Source organism: Camelus bactrianus, chromosome 7, assembly GCF_048773025.1.
Source record: "Camelus bactrianus isolate YW-2024 breed Bactrian camel chromosome 7, ASM4877302v1, whole genome shotgun sequence".
Taxonomy (NCBI): domain Eukaryota; kingdom Metazoa; phylum Chordata; class Mammalia; order Artiodactyla; family Camelidae; genus Camelus; species Camelus bactrianus.
Genome location: NC_133545.1, coordinates 47,881,013 through 47,904,276, shown reverse-complemented (window position 1 = coordinate 47,904,276; position 23,264 = coordinate 47,881,013). Strand labels below are relative to the sequence as shown.

The 23,264-nt window shown below is 36.2% G+C and overlaps 1 long non-coding RNA gene and 1 pseudogene across 5 annotated transcripts in view; one reads left to right on the top strand and one right to left on the bottom strand.

Moving 5' to 3' along the window:
- LOC141578160 (uncharacterized) overlaps positions 1–23,264 on the top strand; it is a 302,298-nt gene that overhangs the window by 66,950 nt on the left and 212,084 nt on the right. The gene's annotated exons all lie outside the window — the stretch shown is intronic.
- Positions 10,891–11,182, bottom strand: LOC105078603 (non-histone chromosomal protein HMG-14 pseudogene; annotated as a pseudogene).

Genomic DNA, 23,264 nt, shown 5'->3' with positions numbered 1-23,264 from the left:
TCTGGGGCTCGCTCATTCCACTGTAGTGTTTAGAGTCCTTCCTCTTCACTTGTCGAAGCTGTGTGGTGTGGGTGGCTACGTCAGGCTGTCAAGTCTCCTAGTTATTTTTAGTTCCAACACGATCTCTCACATTCAGTTCCTTTAGCCTCTGAAGTAGCCCAGTCTTTTTGGTCTGCCTCCACTTTTCTTGTCCAAACTGCCATCCACCACACATACAAAGCTGCAGCATTTTGCCTAGCTCAGAGTAGGCATTCAGTACATGTTGGGTGACTAGAATATATGCAACAATGATGTTTCCCTCATTTCACTCAGAGGGTCCCTGAAGTTAAGACTCACCTTTTTTTCCCTCAAGCTGCCCCTTATTTTACAGCCTGGGTGTCTTTACAATAATCTTATCTTTTCCTACTCTCACTCTTGCCTCTTTCTGAACCTCTCCTCTCTCTGGGCTCCCTTCCCCACCAGACTAATGGCTCTGATCCCACTTCTCCATATTCCTGGGTGGTAACAGATTTCAGGATATGGAGGGGCTTTCTTTAATCTTGAATGTTTCCTCACGTGTCTAGAGTCACCCCTCTCAGGAACTCAACCCTTCTTGGTTACAACATGAAGCTATCTTAAAATTTTTTTTTCAGTATTTATATATCTCTAGCTCATTTCAGAGGGGATTTTAGGCACTTAACTGTGACTATGTTATAGTTATTTAGAGACTGGTCAGAATATTGGAGGAGGATTTTAAATTATGGACACAGAAACTCATACATATACACCAGACAAATCTATCAGAAGCACTTTGATATTGAAATAGTTATTAAAGTGCTATGTAGTTATTACTAAATGAAAAAGCCATGTCAATAGTATAGATAATCATAACGTGTGGCTTCTAAAATTTTCATAACTCTTTAGAGGAATGTAATTCCTAAGGTTAATCAGAAGCTTCTGCAGTCTGTCTTCATCTTATCATAGTTACTCATTCATCTGAGTTTGGGAATTTGAATTATCTCAAAAGCTAAACTTTAACTAAATTCTTCAGTGGACTTATAAAAGACATTCTTGAGGGTAATTTAAATTTATTTTTTTCAAAAGAAGCTGCTTTTGTAGTGGATATAGAGACATGAAAGTTGAAAATATATTTGTTTTATTTTCCTGTAAAGAAATGTAAGAGAGCACCTTTGTAAGAATAATTGCTCACATTTTCTTCCCCTAATTTTTTTAGTTATGACATTGAAGAACTGCTAATGACACCTCTCCTAAAAACAAGAGCAGTCCTTACCAGGCCATCCACCTTCACCCTCAAATGGAAAGGGACAACCACTGATAGAAAGATCTCAGAGCAAAGTTTGTTTTACTGCAGTGGTTCTCAAATTGTAGCATGAATCAGAACCATGTGTTAAAACAGATTGCAAGACCCTATCCCCAGTGTTTCTAATCCAGTAGGTCTAAGATGGAGTACAAGAATTTGCATTTCTATCAAATTCCCAGAGATGCTGATAATGCTGGTCCAAAGACCAGACTTTGAGAATCCCTGGCCTACTGGATTTGAAGGACTCTTCACTGTAATCACACTGATGCCTCCCATTTGAATGAAAGGTGAGCTAGCAACAAGATGTTAAGTAGCGTTTATAAGGAGAGGTGAAGGGTGGTGATTACAGGTAGGGCTGGCAATAGATATTCTATGGAGACTAACCCAGGGAGAGGCAAAGTAGTGCAATAGAGTATGTGGTAGTTGAAGCTTAATAGCTGAAGGGGGGATCCTTGTGGCAATTGGCTGTCAGAGATGTAGTAGCTAAGCCTAGAGAAGAAGCCACCAGGTTAAGAGGCTAAACTGGCACCAGCAAAAGGCTCTTTACAGAATAATAATCTGTAGGTCGGTTATACATTGAACTAGTCAAATATCAGCTCTTATCAATTTATACCTTTCTCAACTAGTAATGCTACCTCTAGTTTTCTCTGATAATAGAAGTAACAGTGATAGATTGCTAATAGAGTGGGCTATTGTGGAACATTGGCAGGCAGGGAACATCTCCTTTTCTTGCACTTTTTTTTCCCACATAAGAATTTTTCATATGTAAATGATCTGCATCTTGAAGTACCTTCCACTTATAAAGGGAGTTCGATATACATACCGCAGTTCCCAGGAATATGGACAGGAGGAACTCTACTTCTCTACTTTATAGTTTTTGTCTCCTAGAGGCACTCCCTCTTGGTCAAGCTGCAGCCAGAGAATCAATGAGGAGCAAACCAGAATCAATTTTAATTGATTGTTCAGGTTTTTAAATAATTGGCATTCTTCCCTAATGCTTGACAGAATAACAACTGGAGTCTGAGGCTCTGTAATTTTAACTCCAATTCTAAATGCCTATTACTGCCTAGTAACTATGGCACCTACAAATAGCATGCTGCCCCGATGGTATGCCAGGGGACATGGGGGAGCAGAACAGAGAAGAAAAGTGACACAGTTGTGCTTATATGTGGTTGTTTACATACATGCACTCAAACACGTGGGCTCCAGCTACCATGGTCATGGCCAACTTGTCCATCGCTGGTAATAAAAGAGCGTGTAGAGAATAAACTTTTGCAAGTGTTAAATTGATATGCTTTAACTTACTCCTTAATTCATGTTTGCATACTTCTATCTTCAAAATTTTGTCATGAGGTTTATTGTTCCAAGGCAGGAGAGAACAGGACTAGCAGTAGTCTTGAAACCAGATTTGGATACTAGAGGACATTGGAAATCCCTTTAGCAAATGTGGCAGACAGCGTTGTTGCTTACCCATCAGCCATCCCCCCTTCTAATCTTGCTGACTGAATACAGACTTTGGAGTAACCGTTGTGCCCAGCTTCAAGGGATGAATTTTGAGTGTAATCCAAAATGACTGAAAACTACCCAGAAGGAACTGTATAAATCAGTGGTTCTTCATCTTGGCGATATATTGAAACCTGGACTCCACATCCATAAATACTGATTTAATTAGTCAAGAGTGAGACATAGCTTAACAGCAGCTATGGAGGAGAATCATTGGTTTAAGTTTTTGAAGTCATCAAATTTTAAAACAAATTTAGTTCCCCTTCGCACTTCCTGTTATAAGAATATTTAGAGACGAGATAGTGAAACCTGTGCTTCTGAGGTACGGTGTGAGAAAATATGTAGACCTTCCTAAATAACACCCATTTTTGAGTCCTGTCATTGATATTTTCCATATGCTCTCATTAAATTCTTACAATATTACAGAAAAGTGCAATTAATATCCCCATTTTATAGATGAGAACATTGAGGCTGCAGTTAGTGAAGTCAAATTAAGATTTCTTGAGCTCCAAGGTTCACAGTCTTTCCACTCTACCAAAACGCTTTTCAAAGACTTTCTCTTTCTTCCACTTACTCCCTGTTTATACAGAGCAAAGCCAAGACAGTAACTTGGCATTTCTGACTCTCTAGTCTGATCCTGCAACTTTTAAATTTAAGATTCAATCCAGTCATGACCCAGTCTTATTAGACTACCTTTTAGAATCAAGACTGTATCTATCAGTCCAAATCCTGAAGCCCAAACTCTTCAGCAACTAGGAGCATTCCAGTGCCTCCAGTCCTAGAGGCACAACAGAGATTCCCATAAGCTTTTTAATACAGTTTTAGAAGCTGCTTTTCACTTCTGGAAACTTTTGTTGTGAATCAACAGGAGTTAAATTCAATAGCACATTGTGTCTCAGTCCGCTTCGAGATATTAATGATCAGGATTGACTGTCTACATTCAGCAATTTGACTGGATAAAAATCAGATTTTAATTTTAATGAACTGTACCTGTTAATGCATTTTGCAAGGGAGCCCATGTTGTTCCAGGGCAAATTTGGTTCAATGTCTGAATTTCTTTTTTTTACCGCTAGTGGCCAAAACACACTAAGCCATTTGTTATTTGTATTTTGCTTAGCTGTCAACTAAATATGTTTTACCCATGATAAGTGTACATTTCTTGGGAAAAAAGTTCTCAAGCTGATATTAACTGACTTGATTTATTTTGTTTCTGGTATTTCTCTTTTCATGTTTCAGTCCATTGCTTCTAAGCTGTTGAATTCTATTAAGAAGGCCTATTTTCCAAAACATCAAAGTAGTTGTGAAAAATATTACAGTTAACATGAATTGAGGTACTATATTGTTCGGAAAGTTGTTTTGCACTCACTGAACATGCTGTTTTTTTACTGTGTAAATATGACAGAGGTATATTGATCTCTTCTCTTAAGTGCTTAATCAAACTCTATTAGTACTGCTAGCCATAAACTATCAGAAAGGCATAGTTATGAAATATTTGCATCTAATCAAAGTTAAATGAAATAATTTATCACAAGACTATTTTTTCTGGGCCTCCTGGGAGTTGATCCTAGATTTTTCATGCTGTGTTATTAACTTGCATGTTGGCTTTGTGTAATTCTATGTAAAGTATACTGATTTATTAGAATGCTCATTCTACAGTGAACTATAATTGGATACTCTTAAATAATGAGTTTCATTGATCTAGTCAATGACCACAGATATTACTGAAGTTAAACCTTTTAACAGTGTAGGGGGGTATTTTGGCCATGATCAATGTTTCTGAATCTTCACTTTCATTTTTTTGTTTTGTTTTGTTTTGTTTTATTTAGTACTATTTACATTGATTTAAATCTGCAGCAAAGGTTCAGTGCTAAATTTATCTTGACACAAAGTTTCATTACTTTTCTGAAGATGCAAAGTTTTCTTTGTTTATTATAGATTAAAAATCTTCCCTGACAGTCTTTGAAAATAATCTATTTGTACTTAAGTCAATATGCATCAGCAATCGACAATGAGTAAAGTGAAAAATTAAAGACATTGCCCTTAAAATAGTTGAATTGTTTCTTTAAAAAATTGCAGTTATCTACTTTTGTGCCTTCTAAAGGAATTCTGAATTTTCTAAAAACAAAAGGTCAAGTTCAACCGGTTTGAATCTTTCCTATATGCCTATGAGTGAGTAGAAATTGACAAGTGATGTGCTAAAGAATGAATATTGAGTCTAGTCTTGAGACAGAGCTCTTAAGAACCAGCTTTTATCACTGAGTGTGCTGGCTTTGCAAACAACTTTCTACCCTATTTAGCAACATTAAACCCAAAGGAAAAAAATCAGGAACTAGTCCTAAACAATGTGGGGTGTGTTTCAGTCTTCTGAATTTTACGTCATGAAAAAATGTAAAATATACAGGTTAGTAACATTTTATTAGAATTATAAGACAAAGAGGGAAAAAAAATCCCCACAGCATAAATACTACTGGTTAGACTAGAAGTTCCTTGAGAGTGTTTGAGTTTTCTATCCTTCATTTTTTTGGGGGGTGGCAGAGGAAGGTAATTAGATTTATTTATTTACTTACTTTTGATGGGAATTGAACCCAGGACCTCTTGTATGCTAGGCACACAATCTACCACTGAGCTGTACTCTCCCCACCCCCATCCTTCATTTTAATGTCTACAATAAGGTTAAAAATTTCCCTGGGTCTAAGAAAATTAAGGGGTATGATGTTTATTTGGTTTTCTTCTAGGAAGAAATATAAGCAGGCTATACATGCACACAGTGAAAAATTCAAAAGGCAGCAAAAATATTGGAGGTAAAAGTAAGCCTCTCCTATCCCATTCAGTAGCTAGCTACATAATCAACTCCCTGCAGGCAACTAGCTACCTGTTCTTTGTATATACTTCCAGAGACACATTCAATGCACTTACAACTGTAGTATCTGTATGTGTGGGTATCTACAAAAATGGTAGCACGTTGCACAGTGTTCTCCACCTTGATTTTTTGGTCTAACAATGCTTTTAAAAGAATTTTCCATATCATCACACCCAGAGCTGTCTCATACTTTAAAAAGCTGCATGATAATCCATTCTATGGATGTACTAAAATTTATTTAACCAGACCTCCACTGGTGGACATTTAGCTGATTTCCAATCCCTTGTTATATTGAATAATGTTATAATGAATATCCTTTTTCATAAATTATTTCTTGCAAGTGCAAGTATATCTGTAGGTTATACTCAGGAGTGGAAATGTTGGGTCAAAGGGCATGTTAAACTAAAATTTAAGCAAGCAGGGTGATATCTGAATATTTAACAATTAGTACAGAACAGGCTCCAATCAATCAGAATGGGTGCCAGCTGTGGACAACTGATGAAGGTTGGATGTCAGATGAGAACACTGTCAAAGTGCCCTCCAAAGACATACTGATTGATTGGTCTGCTCTAAATAATCTTTATGAAACAGCATGCTCTTCCATTATTATTTCCATTTATAGAATTTGCTTAATCTCACTGGTTTTTGTATGAACATTGTTGCCCAAAAAACGTTACCTAAAGACACTGGTGTTTTGGAGTGGTAAAGGTGCTACATTCAGACTACATATTAATGTAGTCTACTGTGCATACAGTGACAAAGTCAGTATTGTCTGTCAGTATTAACACTATGCAGAGCTCCCTGCCAATGTGACTGAGTAGGTGACTAGAGTAGAGGTCTTACCTGCCTCTTCTCTTAGAAGGTAAGCTTCATGGAGCAGGAAGTTATTTTTATTTCCTACAATATCTTCAACACCTAGAAAAATGCCTGGTGGTAGTCAGAGCTCAAAAAATGGGTTTCTCTACTTATTAAATAAATGAATATTGAACTGAGAATCAGGAAGATAGGGAATCTTCCCTACAAGAACAGCGAAAGGTTGTGCATATTCACAAAGTAACATTTATTTTTCTAGTTATACCTATTTTCTGATTCCTAATGATTAGAAGTGGGTTACTCATTAAAGATGTATCCTGAAGTCGAAATTATAAAACCTAGATTTCATCATTAGATCTTTTAATTCAGCTCCTTGAGGTAGAGTATCTGTGTTTGAATATTCTTAGACCATGATTATTGCTAAAATTTGCACATTTTATAATGTGGTAATTGTATTTAGCTAGCTGATGTCTTTTGTTTGGGAGGCCTGGGGTGTAGATACTTGCAAATGTAGAATTTAACACCTGAAGTAGTAATTATATGTACTTAGAAATTACAGGGTAGGAATTGGAAATTGGAATGGAAAACGCAGGTTATAGAAAATAATATGCAATGTATAGATTTATGTGTTGAGTACTGTGGGGACACATAGCAAAAAATGCTTGCGGTACCTTAAAACAAAGTTGTTAACTTTCTTAATTCTCTCCCGCCTCCCTTCCACCTCCAATTCATGAGAAACAATGGGCAAAGTCATGCGACAAGATGATGATTCCCAAACACTACAGTATTAACATGGAATTCAGTGCTGTCTCATGAGTTCAGATTGTCTGGGAAAAGCATGTTCCGGAAATATGGTGTCACATAGAATACAATGTCTTCATAACAAACTGAATTATTTGGACTTCCTCTGTCCTACATAAATATAATACTATATTATAAACACAGGAACTTGAGATGACTTGAAAAAACAGCTCACAATTTCAGATGAGTGTATGTAATATATAAATGTCATAGTAAATGTATATAGAAACTCTTAAAGAGCATGAATGCTATGCAATTTTCTGGAAAGGCTTCCATGGTAAACTCCATGAGGACTGGGTTTATTTGGTTCATCGCCAAATTTCAGTACCTAGCACCTGACTCACAATAGGTACTCAACAAATATTTGTTAAATGAATAGGAAGAATATTCTTTGTGAGGCTAAAAGAGGGAATTGTCAGCAAAAGCAGCAAGTGGTCGGCATTTTTTAAAGTGTTGAACTTCATGAAGCAAAGGTGTTGAATGTTGAGTTATTAAATAATGCCCGTGATATCAAGCCTGGATCCCATTAAACCCCAGGCTAAGGGGTGAACAGTTAATTTCATAGCTGCACTAAATAGTTATATTGCATATCAGTCAAGGTGATATATGCCTCTAAACTCCTTGGAAAGCACCCAAGGGCAGAGGCCAGAAATCATTATAAGCTTGACTTGAAAAACTGCTGATAAAGTGGGTCAGGAAACTTTTTTCAATGCCAAGAAAATAATGTAATAATGAGATTGCGTCTTTCCCCTTTTCCTTTGAAAATGCTTTTAGTATTAGGATCTGTTCAATCAGAGGATTTAGGAATAGTCTAACCGTGAGTGTTTCTGTGTTTAACATTCAGTACTTACTAAAGTGGATGCCTGATGAGTTGTATTGTCAGATTAAAATCTCTGTGAATCAAAGAGGAGAGAGAGGGTAGTTTATTTGGCTTCATAAAGATCTTTAAATTAGGAAAACTGATAATTACTAAAGTTTTATTTGAGGGTAGTAAATGGGAAGGTTTTCTGTGTGAGAATTGAATGTAGAAAGATAATGGAAGAACATTTAATAGATAAGGCTTTAGAATTTTACAAAGAGCTTTCTGTTATAATATGCAATTAAGCATATTGGAAAAGCTATTGAAAATAAAGCATAGTTCTATATTGTTAAAGAAATGAGGCCTGGAAGCAATATTCACAATTAACATCAGGTTAGTTCATCATTCCTTGATTTACAGTGATTTAACGATGTAGCGTGCACACATTTTTCAAAATCCAATTGCTAATCTATTTAAGGTCTAAATGAATTGGAACACTCTTAGAACTTCATCTTGATGTTCTGACCTGAAATGGAAATGCATGTACCAGTGCTCTCAAGCTTGCATTATTTCTGGCCATTACATATAGTTTCTGGACTGTGTCTCATCACGACTGTGCCTCACTGCCTTACGCCTTTTTATTTCTGGAAAAAGTAGCATTCCTTTTGAAGTAAAGGGCAGTTCTGCATGTGAGATCGTTGTGAGTTTCATTATGCATTGGGTTGAATAGGAGTAATTGGGATGAACGTAGAGTACTATTCCAGTCCTTTCTGTGTTCCTATTCTACCCAAAAGCATCTTGCTGAAGTACTTTTCTTCAACTTTGTCTCTTCACCTTCAAAAAGAAAAAAAAGGAAAAAAAAAGGCAATTGGGTGAATCAGATTTTCACCTCCTTAGCAGGAGCGATGTCAGTCACAAGGTGATTTAGCAGTTTCCAAGGATTCTTTGATTTTTGCAGAATGTGTTGAGAAAAGTATTGAATTCCCCACAGGCAGTTTCCCTTGGGACCATGTGGTGCAGGTGTAGCCTTGTTAACTGGTGAATGAGGCTGATTGACTGGAATCTCCTTGGAGTACTGCATCCAAACTTGACTTAATCCCCCCAACCTAAGGTTACTGGTTTGTGTGATGTAAAATTGTGGAAAGTAAAGGAGTGAAGACTTAACAGCTGGCCCCCAAATGCCTTCTTAGGTATTTTTAACGGCATCTGTGCTTGCTCCTTTAACAAGCAGAAAGAACTATGTAGGCACGTATCCATTTCTCCTCACAGCTGCTGAGCTGATGTAATCAATTTTAAGACATTCCAGTTTATGAAAATCCAGATTTAACCCGGTCTTCACAAAAGAATCATCCCTTGAAAGTCTGTGAGGAATTAAAAAATCTGAAGAATCTATATCCATTTACTTAGTTCTGAAGGGTTTTCTATGTTTTAAAATGTCTAAGGCTACTCTGAAGAGGTGGGGAGGTATGTTTCAGTTTGTTTCAGCCGAGTGCTTGCAGTCACCAGCAGATGTGTGGCTTTTCCCCACAACTATGGAAATCCAGCACTTCTTGTTGGATGGTGTTGGTAATTTTGGGGGTTGGGAGGTGGGCAGGGGGAATGGCAGTGGTGAGGATGTGAGAATCAGCTAGAAATAGAGTCCTGGGTTGGACTTTGGACCAGAAGGAATTCCACAGCCCTTTCTGCTATATAACAAGATAAATAGTAGTACTTCTTCAGCAGGATAAGACAACTCTTAAGAGCCTGGGAGGCTGAAAGGGGACTTCTCTGTGGGTGATTTTACTTTTCTCTTTATGGACATCAGTTCATGAGACTCAGAGGCAAGGACACCAAGCAGGGAGGTTTGGCTCCTACTCATGGTACTAGGGTAGATGATTAAAGAGCTCCAAAGTCAAGAGAGAGAGCAAGGGCAAGGTTAGGGACACAAGAGTCCACAGGTTTTGAAAGCAGAGCAAAGGCAGCTTGTCCTGGCTTTTATTGGAAACACACAGCAAGACCCAAAGTTGGAAGCTTCGAACTCTTTTCAGAGGCTGGAGGGGATCATGGTTTTGCAGGGACTGAAGCTTATGTAATTTTAGAAATACAAAATGGGATGTGGCATAGGGCCTCTACACTGAAGGTCTAAAAAGCCCTGTAGTTTTGGCTCTTGTCTAAATAGTTCTTCTGGTGAATTTCCAGCTCACAATTTGGAGGTGAATTTTCCTTAAGAGCATACAAAGTGCCAATATCTTCCATATTAATAAGCTGTTACATTATAAGTCCCACTGATTCACAATATAGTATCATATACCCTACACACCCCAAATTTCTGTCTTTCACAGCACATTAACAGAGTTATTAGGGAAATGGGACTACTTGTACCATTATGTGACAGAGGACACACAATTCTGATAGGGAAACCCAAGATCAAGGAGTGGTTTTCTTTAGTGAGCAATTCTACTGTATGGGAATAAAATTAATTTAAAGTGTTCAAGACATATTAAACACACAACTGTGACTCCAAATTGCCATTTGGTATGCTTCGTACTATAGGGTATAAAAACGCCCCCCTCTCCTTCTATGAAATGTTGGGCTGACATTGAAGACCATCAAAGCTTCACATAATTCAGTATTTCACTATTTTCTGGTTGTACCAAAAAATAAACTAGGAGCAAATAATTTCAGTTTCTACAAAAAAGCATTTACACTTAAAAAATACTTTATTGAAAGTATTTCTATTAAAAACTTCCACTAAAAAAATAGTTGACTAAAAATATTCCTCTGGGTTGTACAAAACTAGAGACAGGAACCACGGATAAGACCTGTCATATGACATTAATCAGATTTAGCTTCTTTCTGTCCTGTGTCATCCAAGGCTGGACCCTCCTCATTTCTAGTTCCTCGTTTTTTGGCAGGTGAGTCTTCAGTCTCTTGGTTACACACTTCAGCCTGTTTTCCCCTTTCCCCCCTTTTCCTTTCTGTAGTTTAGTCTGAAGATTTAACCTTTCCTGCTGCCATTTTTGGTTTCATTTCCGCTCTTGCAGGAGTAGGTTTAGCTGATAATCTCACAGTCTCCTCTCGGGCTTCTTCACTGCCCCTTGGCTGAGCTGACCTTCCTACTGGGCATCCTCCTGGTGGGGTGGCCCTGCTGGGTGCCTGGTGCAGAGCCTTTGTGAAGCTGGGCTGCCTGGTGGCTGCTGTTCCTCACCACCCCCCCAGGTTTGTTTGATAACGCCCATTCATTCATTCATTTGTTCAGTCAACAAATATTTTTTGAATGACCATTTGATGTGAATGACAGTTCTAGGTGAACAATGAAAACGAGCAAACTATCTCTTGCCCTCATGGAATTTACAATCTCATTTGTTAAAAACAAGGCAGTTTATCAATGCATAGCTGAAAGTTGAATTATCATTCACATTTTCCAGTATTTATTTTTATCTGTACTTTCAGCATTCACTAGATTTTAAAGGTATATCATATATATGTCTCTCTATTTTGTCTTCTGTATTTGTAATGTTGGGGTTTTTTTTTGTTTTTGTTTTTGTTTTTGTTTTTGTTTTCTTGGATTATTGAATCCTTGAGACTAGGAATTTTTTTTCTGTCTCTAGTGGAACCCTGATTAAAACAAATATATCTTAATCAACCCTTGTTAATGACTTTGCATTTTAGATTCACACAATTTTAGCCTTATAAGATGACTTAGAGACATCTATTTTAATCCTCCTATTGTATAGGTGAGACAATAGAGGCTCTAGGTGATCAATTTTTTTTTTATAAAATACTGGAAAGCGCTTTGATCATTAATATCATTGCCAGGTCCACATAGCTAGTTTGTTCAAAAGTGGAGCCAGAATCTAGTTTTTCTGGATTTGGTTTAAGGTCTGTTATTTCCTAGCTGCACAGTTTTTTGCCAATTTCTTAATTTCTCTGAGCCTCAGTTTTGTCACAGATGAATTGGAGATAAAAATAAAGCATTCCTCTGAGGATTTTGATGAGGATTAAATAAAATATGATATGTAAAGTACTTGGCATACAATAACTCAAAACAGAGAGCTCTGATTGAATGGATGGCCTGATTTCAGTGTGGCTGCCAAATACTGGTGACAGAAGCCATGTGGAGGTGACCAAGGACATAGGTAGGCTCAGCATATTCTCTAGCTTTCTCTGAGAGACAACGGGAAACAGCACTTCCATCTTCAAACTAACAAAGTTAATCTGATTGTTGTAAGTTACAGGGTCTAACCTGGATACTGCGAAAACTCAAGTGACTGATTTGAATACTAAAAATATGTGGCTTTTTTTGTTCCCCAAGAAGGTGAGTTGCATCATACTGGTTACAGGATGGCTTTAACTACCATCAGTGGTTCATTCTAGCATCTTTCACCACATGGCAGGGATCATATGCCTGTCTTCTAGCAGATCTGAAAGTAAGCTTAAGAGGTATGACTTAGAACTATGAAAAGATAACATTATCAATTCTTTCTTTTCACTGGAAGTTTTCATTATCTTATATCTTAATCTCTGAAATTGTTTACTGTCTTTTAAATAAACAGTACCAGGGAACTGAAACACAGAAACCTTTATGTTTAAAATTGCCTGATTATCCAGGCCTTTATTTGGAGGAGGAAGGAATTTGGCTGTGAGGAATAAGAAAGTAGGATATACTTGTCAAATGAAATAATATTTTTTTTTTCATTATCTTTGTCTTCACCAATCACCTAATCAAAGGCTATTTCTGAGAATGGAAATATTTAAAATATATCTATATAAGGTCAAATATGCCTGAATAAATAAGGTATAGTCATTCAATGGAATACAAAATTGTCTGAGACCTACCTGCAGTGAAATACTAAACAAACTATTAATGTGCATATGTTTCTAGATTAAAATGTTGAGTGAAAATTTTCATTGGATTTTTATTAATATAAAAGTATAAAATGCAACTATAATTTTGGAAAAACATATTTAAAAAATAGGTAGAAGAGAGGCTCATCAACTTCAGGGTGGTGGTTCCCTCAGGGGATGACAGGAATTGTGTGGAGGAAAGAAACAGAGGCTGCTTCAGTATACTTTTTTTTGCATTTTAAAAATATGCACTTAAAAAGTACCTTAAGGTACCTTTAGAATAAAGGAAGTAATACCTTTAGAATAAATAAAAAGGAGATGTTTAGACTATCGGTCATTTTCTATGTTATTTAGATTAGAGTTGTCCCATAGAATTTCCTGTGATGATGGAAATATTCTATCTCTTTGATGTCCAGTCAGGTAGCCTCTAGCCTCACATGGCTACTGAGCTTTTGAGATGTGGCTAGTGTGACTGAGAAACCAAATTTTAAGTTTTGTGTAATTTTAAGTAATCTAATCTTAAATTCATTTAAATTTTAATGTGACTAGTAGCTACCTTAGTGGACAGTGCAGATTTAGACCACAAACCTTCCATTTGACTTCTTTTGGAGAAGACCCTATTGCATTGTTTTTCTATTATGAATGTGAGTGTGAATATTTGAAGAAAACTCAACGATCTCTCGGTAATATCGAATATGGCAAAGGGCACCTGAAAGTTATTGAGGTATTGGGGGGAGGAAGAAAAAGAAATCTTCCTGACTGTTTACGTTTGTACAGTGGCATGAGTAGAAAGGTCACTATGCAGATCCACTGGGTGTCTATAGAAAAGAAAGAATCAAAGCCCTCCAGGTACTCATGAGGGGTACTTCAGATTTGGTAACAGATTTGATAACTGAAGACTTAATTTCCCTAGTGACTCAACTGATACGGGAGGTTTTATCTTTTTCAGAAAATTAAGAGTAAACTGGCTGGCTCAATAGGCTTACTGACTCCAGTGAGATAAGTATTTGCTGTGTTTATTAAGTTGTTTATATGGTGTAATAATACAAGTGATTTAATAAAGATAAGACTTCAGATAAATGTCGACACACTTCCCACGCTGCAGCTGATCCATTTCAGGCAGTTAAAATAAATTAAAAGATAAAATACTGCTCTCAGAAAAACTGTCCAAGGGAAACACTTAAAATTGAAGGAAATCTTCCATTTTCAGTGCACAAAGACATATGCATATGTGTAAAAAATGAACCTCTCTGGAATCTAGAGAATCTTTACCCAGAAGGACAGGGAAAGGAAGCAATGTTGTGTAGGTGTTAGCCATAATGAGATGTAATTAAAAGATATTTATAGTTTGTAGACAGGTATTAATGACCAGTGTTATTTATAGCACAAACAATGGAGATCTCTGAATTAGATAAAATAAATGTTATTAATCCTGTTATTTATCCATCTTTAAGTACATAAAGGCACAGCTAGTGAAAGTGTAAGGCTACAAAATGTAGATGCTGTCACTGGAATTTAATGTAAAGTGGATCTGAATTTTACCCAATCTTCACTGTTTACATTGCTTTAAAAAACTTATGCTTTCACTTGTAGTTTCTCTAGGATATAATCTGATATTTGAAAAATAGCATAAAAGGGTGATAATGAAGAAAAAGGATGTATCTTTATGGTGGTCAAATCATTATTTCTTTTGTCTTCTAGATTAGGATGGATGAGATTCCTTTATTCTGTTCTCTCAAAGCACTCAGGAAAATTCTCTACCATTTCTTTTTCTTTTAATTTTTATTTTATTAAAAAAAATTTTATTGAAGTACAGTTACAATGTGTCAATTTCTGGTGTACAGCACAATGTCCCAGTCATGCATATACATACATATATTTGTTTTCATATTCTTTTTCATTAAAGGTTGTTACAAGATGTTGAATATAGTTCCGTGTGCTATACAGAAGAAACTTTTTAAAAAATCTATTTTTATATATGGTGGCCAACATTTGCAAATCTCAAACTCCCAAATTTATCCCTTTCTACCCAGTTTCCCTAGTAACCATAAGATTGTTTACTATGTCTGCGAGCCTGCTTCTGTTTTATAGATGAGTTCATATTGTCCTTTTTTTCTTTTTTTAGATTTCACATACAAGTGATATCATACGGTATTTTTCTTTCTCTTTCTGGCTTACTTCACTTAGAATGACAGTCTCCAGTTTCATCCATGTTGCTGCAAATGGCATTACTTTATTCTTTTTTATGGCTGAGTAGTATTCCACTGTATAAATATACCACATCTTCTTTATCCAGTCATTTGCTGATGGACATTTGGGCTGTTTCCATATCTTGGCTATTGTAAATAGTGCTGCTATGAACATTGTGTTACATGTGTCTTTTTGAATTAAGAGTTCCCTCTGGATATATATGCAGAATTGGGGTTGCTGGATCATTATGATAAGTCTATTTTTAGTTTTTTGAGGAATCTCCATGCTGTTTTCCACAGTGGCTGCACCAAACTGCATTCCCACCAGCAGTGTAGGAGGGTTCCCTTTTCTCCACACCCTCTCCAGCATCTATCGTTTTTGGACTTTTAAATCATAGCCATTCTTGCTGGTGTGAGGTGATATCTCATTGTAGTTTTGATTTGCATTTCTCTGATAATTAGTGATATTGAGGATTTTTTCATGTGCCTATTGATCATTTGTATTTCTTCCTTGGAGAATTGCTTGTTTAGGTCTTCTGCCCATTTTTGGATTGGGTTGTTTGTTTTTTTCTTATTAGGTCATAGGAGCTACTTATATATTCTGGAGATCAAGCCTTTGTAGGTTTCATTTGCAAAAATTTTCTTCCATTCTGTATGTTGTTATTTTGTTTTGCTTATAGTTTTCCTTTGCTGTGCAAAAGCTTGTAAGTTTAATTAGGTCCCATTTGTTTATTTTTGCTTTTATTTCTATTGCCTGGGTAGACTGCCCTAGGAGAACATTGCTAAGATTTATGCCTGAGAACATTTTGCGTGTTTTTCTTCTAGAATGTTTATAATGTCTGTCTTATATTTAAGTCTAAGCCATTTTGAGTTTATTTTTGTGTATGGAGTGAGGGAGTGTTCCAACTTCATTGACTTACAAGCTGCTACCCAGTTTTCCCAACACCACTTGCTGAAGAGACTGTCTTTTCTCCATTGTATATTTGTGCCTCCTTTGTTGAAGATTAATTGAGTGTAAGTCTGTGAGTTTATTTCTAGCTTCTCTATTCTGTTCCATTGATCCTTTTGTCTGTTTTTGTGCCAATATTATGCTGTTTTGATTATGGTAGCTCTGTATTGTCTGAAGCCTAGGAGGGTTTTTCCTCCAGCTTCGTTCTTTTTCTTCAGTATTGCTTTGGCAATTCTGGGTCTTTCATGATTCCATATAAATTTCAGGATTGTTTGTTCTAGTTCTGTGAAAAATGTCCTGGGTAATTTGATAGAGATGACATTAAATATGTAGATTGCCTTGTGCAGTATGGCCATTTTAATGATATTGATTCTTCAATCTAAGAGCATGAGATATCTTTCCATTTCTTTAAGTCATCTTGAATTTCCTAAATCAGTGTTTTGTAGTTCTCTGCATATAATTCTTTCACCACCTTGGTCAGATTTATTCCTAAGTATTTTATTGTTTTGGATGTGATTTTGAAATGTATTTTTTCTTTACTTTCTTTTCCTGCTAATTCATTGTTAGTGTAAAGAAATGCAACTGAATTTTATATGTTATCTACCATTTGTTTATGTCCTTACCTATATGTTCTATCCATAGAAAATATCATAATTCTGTACATATAGTACCTGTTCAAAAGGGTATTTAAAGCACAGCATTATTTAGAAGTGGTCGCCCAGTAAGCCCATGGTGGGCTCTTGCTGAATTCTGAGCCAGGTGACTTTTCTTACAAGACACCAAGGTTACTGTCACAGAACAGGAAATATTGAATTGGAGCATGAAGCATGAGGCCTATGACATCAAGTTCTTCGTTTGATCAGGAAAAAATTATTTACCATAGCTCTGGATTACTCTTTCTTTCTTCTTGAAAATTGTATGGAATATTTAATATTTATAATATTGCATGTGGTGTTTTTCAAATGCTTGATGCACAGAGAATCAGACATTTGCCATTTCAAATACCAGGAATGAGACGTCCACATGCCGTATGAACTGAGAAGCTGGCCTTTGTGGCCAGGTTGGTGGATTGTTCAATGGCCACAAATTCCTCCAATCACTGTACTAGGCCCCTTTGCAATATGACTTTGGTGTTCCATTCAGAAGTGGAGTCTTTCTCTACACCTTGAATCTGGGCTGGTCATGTGATTTATTTGACCAATAGAATGTGCCAGAAGCAACACTGGGTGAATTCTTGGGGCTAGGACTCAACAGGATTTGTAGTTTCTGTCTTTGTATTCCTGGAATGCCACCCCGAGACCTCCATGTGCAGTGACTTTTGCTTGCTGGGGGATGAGAAGCCATTGGGTGAACTGAGGCTTCCCAGGTGACAGCCAGGACCAGATATCAGACATGTGAATTACATCAGCTTGGACCTTCCAGCCTCTCTGATCTTCCAGTTGATGCAGTCACATGGGTGAGCCCAGGCAAAACCAGCACAGGAAATGTTTTAATCCATTAAGTTTTGTGGTAGTTTGTTGTGCAGCAAAGGGTAAAAAGACACTGAGGAAGCAACTTCTCAAGTGAGGTTGTTGAGATAGCATACAGAAAAAGAACAGGGCTGTATTATTAGTTTCCAAGTCCCTTTGGGAAAGGATCTGAATTCCCTGATGTAGAGAGTGACATGAATAACTTAGCAGTGAATGACAGATATTTTAATTCATACCGTGTATAAATGTAAAAAGCAAATTATAAGATTAATGTCCAAACACTCTTACTAACTTGTCTATTTTGTTCACACAAATATATTTTGTACAACATCTTTTTCATGGATAGAAATTAAAATTATTTTCTTTAGGAATTATGAGAATTAAATCACTTGATAAATGATAATAATAGTGATTGATTGGTATTTCCAGAGATTCTATACACAAGAATGACCCATCTCAATTTCCCGACTTATATGTTGTTCACTTGCATATTTGTTAGCCATAGGAAGGTGAGTGTACTTGAAATATTTGAAATATATTCATACCTACCCACACGTCTTGTCACTTTTCTGTGATGGTGGTTTCAGATTGCTTTGGGTATCTAAATGTAAAAATTTAAGATTTTTTTAAAATAAAAAAAAATTGAGGAAAGATTTGTTGAGAGGCAGAAAGGTGAGGTAGTAGCAAAATCCACTGCTTAGTGCATCTTGCTATGAGAGAGCAACCTAAAGGAAGGTTAAAAATTGACTAGTGAACCTTAAGTAAGCAGTTTTAAAATATGCTCGCATTAATCAATATTTCTTCAAATACCATAACAGTGCAACATTTCAACAAGAATAAGTATCTTTTCACCAAGTTGTAGGCAACTGAAAATGCTTCTCGAGAAAACATTTTCCAGTTTCAGCTCAGAGAAATAATAATCTTATAAACATATAGTGTTTAGAAGGTTGGAAGAAAGAGCACAAGATTGCAAACAAGGCACAAGAAGTCTTCCAGCTGTAAGAAAGTTCAAAAAGTCAATAAATGAAGTGAAATACTAGTCTTCTAAAATCATTTTTCAAGTAAGATAAATAGGGTCTTCTCACCTTAAATTCTCATTTGGCAGTATCCCAGCACATGTCTTGGCTATTAGTACACTTGGGTAGCCTCAGGGAGACTTTCAAAAAGTGGTTCTTAAGATACTGATACTCTTGTCCCCAGACTCATGAGTCATTTGGACACAAGACTGAATTTAAGAGAATTCCTCACTGTTGAGGAGCTCATAGAAAAAAGATAATTATTATATTGAGGATTCTATAAACATTCTTTCATTTTCAAGGTAGATTCTCACAACACTATTCTGAAATCTTTTGTGACTAGGTTTTCTGTGAGGAAGGAGTAAGATGTCTTAAATTTGTCCCTCGACCTGTGGCTCTGGTCATCACTGCATACCCCTCCCCAAATGAAAAGGCAATGAGGGAAAATACGGAACAGGCACAGCTACTCTGCCTTAGAAAAAGACAAGAAATTCTATTCACTGGGAAATGGACTCTGTTAATCTTTTTTCACATCAAGATTTCTGTGGCATTGAGGCTATTATTAGTGGGTATTTGTTGCTAGGAGAATTCTGCACTCCCTTTTTGAAAGATGGATGTGGAGGAGTTGGCATTTTTTAGAAACTGCTGAGATATTTCTTGGTCTTGGTTTAGTTACAGAAGATTAGCTGAAACTGAGCTAGGAAATTGAAGGAAATCTTATTTCTCTTCAAAGGGGGAACGTGGGTGTGTGTGTGAGTGTGTGTACACGTGTACACACAATCATGTGCATGCAGAGCTTCAGAGAGCTGGTTCTTCTGTACTAAAAATCACATAATTTAAGATGATATGAATTACACATCCACTGCATGTCAGGCACCATGCCAAGGGTGGCCAAGGAAGTACCTCTTTCCCCTCAAGGATCTTACAGTGTAGTGCATTTATAATGTCTGTTCTTGTCTTTGATATTAAGTTATTTGTACCCTAATAATAGTAGTCCTTATTTGAATGTACATATAGTTTCAGTCACTAACTACGGAAATGGCTTGGTAACATGAAAACGCCATATCTGTGACCAGTTCATATTCAGTTGGTACATAACTTCCTTTGGCATGAAAGAATGAGTTAGTGTACAAACCAATATTTAGTGAGTGGACAAAGAGAATAAAATATTCTATTAAACTAGTATGTAATTTCTGCATGTTACTTACAAATGATTTTTAATTTATACCAGAGTAGGTAAGAAGAAAAAAATGTAATCTTTTGAAACAAATAAGAGAAAATTGTGTTAGGTCTCTAATATTGCCATTAGGAAAAAAAATTGGCACACAACTGTGGTGTTTTAATTAGTTTTTCATTTCGTATTGTAATGACTCCTGTTACGTGTCCATGGATTTTATGCTGAGTGGTTAAGTGACTCAAGAAACAGTTTTGTGGTAATATAATAGTTTTGTTTAAACTATAATATACATAATGTGCCAGGCAATGTCCAATTTAATGAAATATACTTTATGAGTGAAAGGATCTGTGTAATATCCTAAGGTGCCTTAGTCTAATTTATGATAGCCAATTCATAGGCAGGCACAATATTACCCAATTAGCAACCTTGGCTCTACGAATCAATTGCATTATGTATTTAAAATTTCAGCATCTCTGGGGGTCAATCATCTTCCCACACTGAGTACTCCAATGCAGTTTCAAAATGGAGAAGCCAGAATCATTGAGCAGCATAGCTCCTTGGCCAGTTGTTTTATGATGCTGGTTATTGAGAATGTTAATATGTCTCTGTTGATGGTAACCATGTATTTCTAACAATGCTGCCATCAAACTAAATATTAGAGAAGTTAGCTGATTTGTGTGAAATATTTTTAGGCAGTAATTATCGTATATATAAAACAACTAAAACTAAAACTTTTCAATGCAATTGTTTTATTAGTTTTCTCCCTGTGGGGTTCCCCAAGTATCTAGTGTATTTGATGAAGAAAATGACACATTTTATTCAGTAGAAAGCTGAGCCAGGCCCACATGTCACTCAGTTCAGTTTAATTGTACAAATTCATTTTAAAAAAATAAACTAAGATAAAAGTTGGTTTAGAAAGAAGATGCAACAGAGACCTAGAACAACTGTCAATTCATGAACAACTATATTATTTGAGTTTACCTTATGACCAATTTGTCTATTGAACAAGTTATTTTAGAACTCAATCTTTTGTTGAGTGCCTTTGCAAAATTGTAAGTTCTCTCTCCATATTTATAGCTTTTATAGAATTAAAAATAGACAAAAAATACAACCTAATTTGACTACAGTGATTCTGCTTCACCTTATGTCTTTTATAATATATATTAAGCTGTTTTGTACACTTGTGGACTTTTTATTTTTTAAAATATCTACTATGCTTTTTAATGTTAGAGCTTTTTAAAGTCTGAAGACCCTTTCTTCAAAGTTTAATTTTAAGGGGATCTATTTAAGGTGGGCTGAGTATACTGAGAAACTTTCCTAGTACAGAATTTTTAAGAATGCTTGGATAAAATTTAAAAAATAATAATTTAAATGCATGACCAAATTGAATGGAAAGTAAGGACTACTCTTACAGTCCAGGGGAAAGAGGAAGAGAGAAGAGAATGTGCAGATTCTTGCCCATATTGACCTTGGCTCTGGGTAAAGAGTTAAAAAAGAAAGTCTCCTCTGAAAATTGATTCTCAAAGCCCATTCTCCTGAGTTTGGTCCAGAATTCATACTACCATACTATTATGAAGAAAAATCAAAAACAGTATCTCGAACTGATAATGTAGGTTAAAGGTATTCAGGCTGAGATGGTCTGTGGCTCCTGGAAGAGGCACATACAAATACATTTTCAAGCAACACAATTTAAATGTAGAGGCTGAAGTGATAAACTCTGAAGATGGAGAAGAGAACATGAAGCAAGGAGCGTAGGCAGCCTTTAGATGGAGAATTCTCCCCTTGGAGCCTCCAGAAAGAACGTGGCACTACTAACACCTTGAGGTTAGCCTCCTAAAACTCATTTCAGGCTTTTGACTTCCAGAACTGTAAATATTTACAGTTAAGATCACAAGTTATTGTTATTGTTAAAAGTTATTGCTAAGGTTAAAAATTTGTATTGTTGGAAGCTACTAGGTTTTTGGTAATTTGTTGCAACATCATTAGGAAACTAATATAATGGTGATTAGATGAATTGGCTTTAGGAGAAATGGTTTTAAGTAAAGATGTGGTACCAGTCAGAACCAGCAGAAGATCAGGATAGGAATCTGTACTTAGATCGAGGGATTGAAATATCTGTTTAGAATGTTGTATTTATAAGGTATCACTGATGTCTGTAACTTATTTAGAGGCCAAATTTTTAAAATTTTGCACATGCAGAACACAAAGCTTGAATTTTAGGACTCTACCAATGTACATATACATTTAGGCTGATGAACCCAGACCTACAACCTAGAATTGCTTCCTGACAACAATGTGTGATATTTTTTTCTGAAATTCACCATGTACTAAATTGCTGGCCAAACTTTGCTCTTAATTCTTCGGTGTTTAATAGAACTTCCCAAAGCAAGTATAAGAAGGAATTGAGGAAACCGGGGCCCAAATTATTGTTTTTTGTCCCTGATTTCTAAAGTTTATACCAAGAGATACAATAAGACAAAATGCAAAACTAAATAAAAGGGAAAGGGCTGAAATACAAGGACTCACATTTCTCTCTCTGACCAAAATATTGTAACTCAGTTATTTCTAGTAAGTATTTGTCCCCTTAATCAGCCACTTTGTCATAAGATAGGAGACCTCGGACAATATCAAGACACTTACCTGGCAGTGCTTACACATCAATGCAAAAACATATGTTAGGCTATTTTTACAATCTGTCATTCGGGTGAAAGTCATGATATACCCTAAATTAAGATTCTCAGTGGTGAAGGTTGGTGAGTAAAAATAAACATCTCTCCCGATCAATACAATCCCTCAGTTTGATCTTTGTGAAATATGTTTCCACTTGTCAGAAGATCATGTAGCATCATTTGTTCATAGTGTTTTCTAAATATTATTATTTGTGTAGGTTTTGAATTTGAAATATATGAAAACCCGTGTTAAGGGAATTGAAGCTATCTCAAGGCAAAAAATATTCTGTAGGAAATCTGGTTGAAAATAAAAGGCTCATTTCAAAAATCAGTATTTCAAATCCCACACTTTGGGTTTTCCATTTGGAATCTGTTTCTGATTTTTCTTTAGATCCCCACAGAGTATCTTACACAATGTCTGAACCCTAGTAAGCATTCAGTATTTGCTCTGTATACACTGTCACAACGCCTACAGTCACTTGTTTTAATTCCGATTCCTCTTTAATATTCATGAGTAACTGACTTATGGGAGTTGCCAAGATGTTTCCTTAAGAAGTCTCAGGAAGACAAGAGTGTGACTATAAATGGGAGAAGAGCAGGATATTTCTCACTCCTTGGCCTCTGCACACTCAGTTGTTCTGTGTCATGCTGGGGATGGGTAGGGAGGGTTTGTTCCTTGGCTCATCTAATGAGTATGCACGAGACCACTGCAAGACAGTGCTTATGTGACAAAATAGCTGAATAGGTATGTGCTGAAGTATTAGTGCAGCTATAATTGGAGAAATATGGACAATCATTTCATCTAAGACTAGAAACAGTTCTCTAGTACTAAAAAAGAACTTTTCGATGTGAGGTAGTATGTTCTTCTTAGGGTCCCTGCAAGCAGTGATGA